General features: G+C 40.2%; 1 pseudogene; it reads left to right on the top strand.

Moving 5' to 3' along the window:
• Positions 1 to 4,636: 4,636 nt before the first annotated feature.
• LOC100766041 lies at positions 4,637 to 6,198 on the top strand (annotated as a pseudogene).
• Positions 6,199 to 7,089: the final 891 nt, after the last annotated feature.

Genomic DNA, 7,089 nt, shown 5'->3' with positions numbered 1-7,089 from the left:
CTGTCTATCTGGATATTGCAAGCACATAGTTAGAGGGCCTTGGGAGACTTTGTTTTTCTTAAATTGGAAATACCTCTCTATATCACTTGTTATGGCAGCTTACTTGCATTGCCATGTGTAATCTTTAGTTGTATAGCACTTTAAGTGGCTTCCTCTCAAGTTTTTAAATTTTATCTTATCTTTCCCCCCTGTAAATAGACAGTTAAGACTAGGGCTGCAACAAACACAGAATTATTTGGGTTCTGCACCAGCATCTCTTATGTTCATTTAATATTACATAAGTGTGAAGTTGCGATAATTGGAAGTCCAATGGTATAATGTATGCTTTGGCTACACTAGAGCAATTTCACCTCACATTAAACAGTATCCTCAGCTTAACTCAGTATGATCTATGTTAGAGACTGGATGTAGCTACAGTCAGACAATTTGACTAAATATAACTATCACATGGCTAAAATACTTAGGCCTAAACATTACTTTTTGGTAATGAAATCATTGCTTTCCATGGACTTTTGTGTTGCAAATAGATAGCATTTTGTTTGCATATTGTGTTGAATTTATATGTATTTTCAACATTTTTTTTTACAAATTTCATATAATCTTGTTAAAAGTACTGGGAAGAACCTTTACAACCATCCAGATCTTGATCACACTGGAACTGACCTTGTTGTCTGATAGAGGTATTTGCCAGGTAACTTGAAGCTACAATGCATTTGAAACAGTATATTTGACATATTTGTTATTAAATACATATCATATAAATGTTTTAGACAATGAGACAACATTGTTTATAGCTAAACACCGTTTTATGTCACATTTCATATAAAATGCACAAGATCTTTCAGTTAATATATGGGAAATCTCGAACATTCCCACACTCACCATATTGACTGGATAATGTAGTAATTTTCTATTGTAGTGACAGAAGATCCACAAATACAGTGGGAAGCAACCTGGATTGATTAGCTGAAAATACTGCAGTGAAAAGTCATGCATGGCTCTACTTATTTCTGTCCTGAGTGACATGAGGCTGAAAGCAAGGTGCCATTCCTGGGGATGCTCCCAGGAGCATCTGCTTTCAACCAGGCTATCGGTTTAATTCATGTCTTTTCATTTGCAGAGTCAAGGTTCTCCCTTTTGCTTTATGCCATCTGGGGGCTAGTGTATGTTTCTCATGCTTTACCATGTGCCCAGTTCCAACAAGGGCGGGTCAAATCCTTCACAGATGGAGTCTTTCCCACCTCCCTTTTGCTCTTCCTCACTAGCTTCTTTTCCTCTAGTTGGAGAAATTCTACAAGATGTTAAGACACACAACTGAGTTCATCTTGATAATTCGGGGCACTCACCTTACCTCAAGGTTCCTAAGTGTAATGATCATCGTAGAATCCCTTTTGCCACGTAAAGTATTATTCATAGATTCCTGGGACCTGGAACTTTGGGGACCACTGAATGCTGTAACACAGAAACATTTTATAGACTCTTATAGGAAGTTAAAAAACAGTTAATGACACCTCTGCCATTTGAAATATGCGATCCTCGAATTTTACTACAAGGATCTTCCCTAAGTATACCATTTAGTTCCATAAAGTATTCATAGTCTGTGAAGCAATAGCATTTTAACTTTTGTCTATAATAGACCAAACAGAAAACTCAAACTCAGCAAAAAACTGTATTTTATAACCTTTCTAGCTATCTTATAGATAATAGTACTGAGATATTTAGGAACTTTTTCTCTGTGGCTCTAAGTTCGTGGTACTGTTTAAATACAGTCTGAACTTGGAAACTTACAGAAGTGAGTCAAACACTGAAAAAGAGAGCTTCAGTTGGTTTTATCCAAAGAGAATGTCCAAATGCAAAGCCCCTCTGATTTGCTGAAAGTTCAATTTGGTATTTATCACAACTGTGCTTACATAGGAACTCTGTGTAGCCATTATTTATATTATCTTATAAATGCTATTGTGGAGTTGTGGCACACAATCTCATACTTCCAAGTGTTGCAGTACACACAGGTGAATCTATAAAAGTCTACGCTGGCGCATCAAATTAACCTTACAGCACAGTGCTCTAGTGAAGCATGTCTTGAATTTTTCAATAATTCTTCAGTGCATTGAAGGAAAGCACTAACAACAGGAACTCTTCAGAAGACATGGAGATGTCCAATTCCTGAAGGAAATAAATTCACTTCAGAGGGGCTTTCACGAAATGCAGATAAGCTGCTTTGGGCCTTTGTCCTTTTATCCTGTTGATCCTTTGTTCTGCTCTGCTTGCCTCTTGATTCTTTTCCCTAAAATCCCTGCCCCCAATCCTTTCAATTTTTAAATAAAATGCACAATGAAACGACTAGAAAAGCATACAAAGCATGTGGCTTTGGACATTCCTATTGCAGGGGTTGTGGTCATCAAGCAATCTAGCTGTCCTCCTATTGAATGTCTCCCTGTGACTGAGAGTGACATGTGTCACTACCCTGTCATGGGAGTTAAATCCATGCTTCCTGACTCTCTGCTTTCTTCTAGCATGGAATACCAATGCCCATGAAATGATGATGCTAAAAGATGGAAGAAGACTGCTTGACATATCCTGAATTTTAAATAAGCAAACCTAACCCAAACTAAATTAAACCAAACCCTAAAGATCCTTTTGTATGAACTCAACAAGATACTTGGATATAGTCTAGCTCATCATGCCTCATCCAGAATTTATGGCAGATATGGATATGGCTGCCACAAAAATCTAGTATGTATTCCATGGACTAAACATCTGAGAGAGAGATAAAGAAGAAGTATATATTAGTGGTTGGAAAAATTGGCTACCACTGAACTACAAATTTGATAACAATCATCAACAGTAATTTGGGAAGCTGACCATGTTTGTACTGAGTTAGTTGGCAGTTCTGGGTGGAAGGGCCCCAAGGGAGAGAAATCAGTAGTTCTGGTAAGCTACCCTTGTGTGTGTGTGCGTGTGCGTGTGCGTGTGTGTGTGTGTGTGTGTGTGTGTGTGTGTGTGTGTGTGTGTGTGTATTACTGATTTGGTTTCCTACAAGAATAAAAAGAATACAGAGACTTGGGGATTTGCAGAGTCAGAAAATCCATTGCTTCTATAGCTTATTCAGTAATTCATGGTATCACAGAGGGAATGGAAGAGAGATAAAAGAGGATAAGGGGGTAAATATGATCTAAATATCTTATATACGTGTATGGATTTTTTTATTCTTTAGGATAAAAAACCCTCAAATGCTAATAAAATCTTGATAAAATCAAGTAATTATGGACAGAAAGGATATCATAATGTTGAGCCTTCTGATTCAATTTTAACAACTTCAGAAGTTTTGAAAGAAAATATGTTGGTTTTTACTGGTGTATAACAAATCAGTATGAAGGCCTAGAGCATACTCATTACTTTATGCAAAGTATATTTATTTATCCTTTGAGGATTTCTTACTTGTGAAATGCATTTTGCTAACTTCCACCCCAAATGCACTACCTCTGACTTTTCTTGGATTTCCTCATCATGTCCTCCTTCTCTTCCCAACTTAATATCCTTAAAAATATAACCCACTGAACCCAGTTGATCTGCCATTTCTGAGTATGAATGTAGGATCATGAATTGGAGTATGGGCAACTTATTAGTGGTCATGTGCCTGAAGAAAACTGACTCCCCTCCCCAGCAGATGGCAAATACCAGCTCCTAATGTGGCTCTCTGTGAGCCCTTGCTCATTCATGATGGACTTTTGACTGGCTTGGCATTTTTATCTTTTCTTTTTCTTTTTTTAAAATAACTTTTTTATGCCTTGTGAAGACAACCACAGCTGCTGAATTTCAGGAGTGAAATGGTCCTGTCATGTCCAGGAGACACTCATACCAATTCTCTCCAACCTCTGCCTTTCAAAGTCTTCAGTAATTCCTCCCAGATGTTACCTGATTTCTAGGGTGAGAAGGTGAGATACAGTTGTCTTTTTTAGTTTGGAGCCCTTTTCAGTCTCTGCCCTTGGGCAAGCTATATCAACTGCTTTCCATTGCAAGAAGTTTCTCTGATGAGTGTTGAGAGCTGTGCAGATCTATAGGTATAAAGATCAGAATATAGAAGGCATTTAAAAACTGGGTCTGCTTAGTAGTTTCTGCCCTAGGGCCAATGACATCCATAGCCACAGATATTTTGGCTAGCTTCACAATACCAGATACACGTTTCATGCTGTAGAGTGGGCCTTATATATAATAGAAAATATTTGCTTATCTCCATAATATTCATGCCACTTTTTCAAGAATGGGCATATCTTGTCCGGCTGGTCATTATTGCAGATTTCATAGTTGAATGTTGTAGAATGCTATTTCAGCTAGACAAACATGTGTCACATTTGTTTATGCTGCAGACTATTACTTAAAATGTGTAAAGGGGGAAACAGCAGCATCACTCTGGTGAAGACGGGAGTTCCTGCTGATCAACAGGATTTGGACTGTTGGAGCTTATCCTAGAACATCAGCTAAAGATGTGACACAATCCCAAGATCTCAGTGATGTGCTGTCTTTTGGATGACTGGATGACGATGACACATTAGGAACTGTGGGTTTCTTGGATCTCATGTATTCTCAGTGCACCCCCTTTCTTCCCTGCTGGAGGAGTGAGCTAACCCGGGGCGACATGGTGGAGGAGGTACAGAAGCATTCTGTATACATGTTTGTAGATGATAATGGAAAACCTGTGCCTTTGGATGAAGAGAGTCACAAGTGGAAAATGGCAATCAAGCTGCATAGTGAGTATGGTCCTGTATTGCATATGCCTACTTCAAAAGAGAACCTTAAGGAGAAGAGACCTCAGAACGCCTCAGATTCATATCCTCATAAACAGTATCCTGCAATCAAGGACAAGATGTTGAATATTTGATAGGTATACATCCGTATCCACCAGGACGGGGAGTTGCCCTGATTGCTGATACTAAGATCCAAAGAATGCCAAGTGAGTCATCTGCACAGTCCTTAGCTGTGTCGTTGCCGAATCAAGCCAGAGTTGATGCAAATCCTGCTGGAAGTGAGTACAGACACCCAGGGGCTTCGGACCGCTCCCAGCCCACAGCGATGAATCCATGATTATGGAGGCCGACAATACCAACAACTCTGGAGTAATGGCTAAAAAAGCCCCTACAATGCCCAAACCCCAGTAGCACCCACCATGGAAACTCCACAGGTTTATCAGTGGGCATCTTGGCTGGGTCCGATGCATTGCTGTGGAACCCGGAAATCAGTGGTTCGTTACTGGATCTGCTGACAGAACTGTAAGATTTGGGACTTAGCTAGTGGAAAATTAAAGCTGTCATTTTCTGGCCCCATCAGCACAGTGTGGGGTGTGATGGTAAGCACGAGGAGTCCTTACTTGTTCTTTTGTGGAGAAGACAAACAAGTGAAGTTCTGGGATCTTGAGTATAACAAGGTTATACGGCACTGTCATGGCCATCCTATGGTCTGGATTTGCACCCAACAATCGATGTTCTGGTGAGTTGTAGTCGAGATTCAACTGCCCGGATTTGGGATGTGAGAACTAAAGCCAGTGAACACACATTGTCAGGACACACAAATGCAGTTGCAACTGTAAGATGCCAAGCTGCAGAACCACAGATTATTACTGGAAGTCATGATAAAACAATACGATTATGGGATCTGGTGGCTGGAAAGACAAGAGTGACATTAACAAATCATGAGAAGTCAGTCATGGCTGTGGTCTTACATCCACGGCATTATACATTTGCATCTGGGTCTCCAGATAACATAAAGCAGTGGAAATTCCCTGATGGAGGCTTTATTCAAAATCTCCCTGATCATAATGTAATTATTAACACGCTGGCGGTCAATGCTGACGGAGTACTTGTATCTGGAGCTGACCTTTGGGACTGGAGAACTAGCTACAACTTTCAGCGAGTACATGCAGCTGTACGATGTGGGTCTTTGGATAGTGAATCAGGAATATTTGCTTGTGCTTTCGATCAGTCGGAAAGTCGGTTACTAACAGCTGAAGCTGATAAAACCATTAAAGTTTACAGAGAGGATGAGCCCGAGACAGAAGAAACTCTCCCAGTCAGCTGGAACCAGAAATTATCAAGAGAAAGAGAATTTAGTGGGCATTGTCTTCATGGTTGTCTTTTTGTTTATAGCTTGGCACTTATGAGGATGTCCAATCATTTGTGGAAGCTCACTTGCGGAAGTCATTGATGCTTTGTATTTTACAATAAAATGCTCCCTGTGTCTGAAAAAAAATCTCTTGTAACATAGCAAGTCTAGACAATCCTTGAATTATGAACATGATAGGTAGAAAGTCCTTCAAAAACCCAGAAGGTGTTTGCAGGTCTACCTTGTGGATGTGAACACTGAGAATCAGATGAGGACAAAGTGAGGGGCACGGAGAAAAACAGTGCTGAAGAGACCCCAGGGTATTGTCCCACATACTATGGATTTGTGCAGTGTTCTCCACCACAGAACAGACCTGAGCAGGATTTCGGGGGTTGGGGGTGAAGGATCCAATTTAGAAAATATTTTCTGTTTGGCCCCAGACACCATGGGCCCCAGACACCATGGTAAATTGTGTGTCATCCAATAACCACAGGTAAATCCTGTTTTCTAGTCCAGGCTTATATCCCTGGCTATTCCCCACTCCACCTGGAAAAACAGGCCCTCTTCTTCCAGGAGCTCTTACACCTGGGTTTCTCCACTGTGCTGTAAGTGTATATAAGGCTGCTCTCTCTCCATATAAGCAGCTGAGCTCTCAAGAAGAGGAATAAAGATGGAAATATACACATAGTGTTATTGACCAGATGTCTCTGCTTTTAACTAAATCTCCAGGCTTTTGCCTGATACTCAGACTTATTCATGTTGCACATGCCGCAAGTGGAGGTTCCACAGAGAACAGGAAAGAAAGGGGACCCTGAGATATCGCCCTTCAAAAGGCTGGTGCCAACAAGTAAGGTTTATGAGGGTGGATTGTTGCCTCAACTGCTGAGAGAGTTGGAATGGAAATAGAGAAATGCTGTCTCAAAAAGAGAACTGCAGTCATTGGAATTGTTATGAAAAGGAAAAGAAATAAAAAAATAGAAAATGAAAAGTAAA

This window comes from Cricetulus griseus (assembly GCF_003668045.3).
Source record: "Cricetulus griseus strain 17A/GY chromosome 1 unlocalized genomic scaffold, alternate assembly CriGri-PICRH-1.0 chr1_1, whole genome shotgun sequence".
NCBI classification, from domain to species: Eukaryota; Metazoa; Chordata; class Mammalia; order Rodentia; family Cricetidae; genus Cricetulus; species Cricetulus griseus.
This window is presented reverse-complemented; position numbering and strand designations above follow the sequence as displayed.